Source organism: Staurois parvus, unplaced genomic scaffold, assembly GCF_062004578.1.
Source record: "Staurois parvus isolate SC_StPar_1 unplaced genomic scaffold, SC_StPar_1.0 ptg000869l, whole genome shotgun sequence".
Taxonomy (NCBI): Eukaryota; Metazoa; Chordata; class Amphibia; order Anura; family Ranidae; genus Staurois; species Staurois parvus.
The window spans coordinates 180,001-181,211 of NW_028318665.1; positions in this window are offsets into that span (position 1 = coordinate 180,001).

Genomic DNA, 1,211 nt, shown 5'->3' on the forward strand with positions numbered 1-1,211 from the left:
TAAGTGAAGATGTCCAAACAGTGGAGGAACATAAATAAATAAATATGTGGCCATGCAATAATGCACTGGGTTGGCCCTAAGGCCTAGTAGCAAAAATTGCCCTGGACTTTGCCAAAAGGCCTATCACTAAAAGGCACAGTGCAGGTAAAGTGTTTGGAACTGTGACCATGTGCATTTTGGGGTCCCACACCCAAGTGTTACTAGGAACATCTTTGGAATGTCCACATCTAGGGGGCACAGCACTGTGGACTCTCTGCCTCCCCGGCCTCTGGCAGGGCAAGGTAGACTCACTGAAACCAGGAGGAACTGGGCCCATCCGGTTTTCCAGGGAGAATTACTCCTGGACTCCAACAGCCTGTGGGTGCCTCAGTTTCAGTTCTAGCCAGTACTAGCCATTAGAGCCTCATCATACCAGCAGGAGTACTATACAGCCAGCCATTCCCACCAAAAGCCAAGAACGATGGTGGAGCACCCGTACTGGACACTGATAAGAAGAAATACTGCACTTGATGTTGGCCAACAGGCCGAGAAGCATCCAAGAGTCTACTTGAGAGTCACAATACATTGTGAGTATATTCACCCCTTCCCCCAAGCAGTGCTAAAATCCTACCTCCAACTTCTCCATGACTTCTCTGCAGCTCTTGGAGGTGTCTTCCTGGTAAAGGTGCCAAGCATTGAACAAATCAGTTGGTAGTGTGGTCAACTATCGTCATAGGTGTGGTCAACTATTGCTAAGGCAGCAACCTCTTTAATCACTGCTTTGATGCTAATTGTTTTAATTGCTCAATTACCTTAACCTCTTGGCGCCAGTCGAACGCAAATGTGCGTCCTCCCGGTGTCTGGGCCTAGACCCCGAGCAGCCGCACATTTGTGTTCTATTAAAAGAAACATATGTGCTGAGAGTGCGAGCCCTGCTGTCAGGAATCCCCGCTGCGACGGGCTCGGCGCAGGCGCAGTGCACCGCCCCGTGTCAGAATGCGGGCACTGAGACCTGGCCGTCCGCGGCGAGGGAGTTTGCGCATGCGCAGTAGGGACCGCGCGCGTGGCACCAATGGCAGCGCAGGGCGGGATATTTAAATGGCCCTGAGCTGTCATTCAGTGCCTTCTGGTCTTTCCTTGTATCCTGTATCTGCGAACCTGTTCTAAGTAAGTTATTGACCCGGATTGTACCTGACCTTGTTGCCTTCTCCTGCCCAGACCTTTGCTTTGCC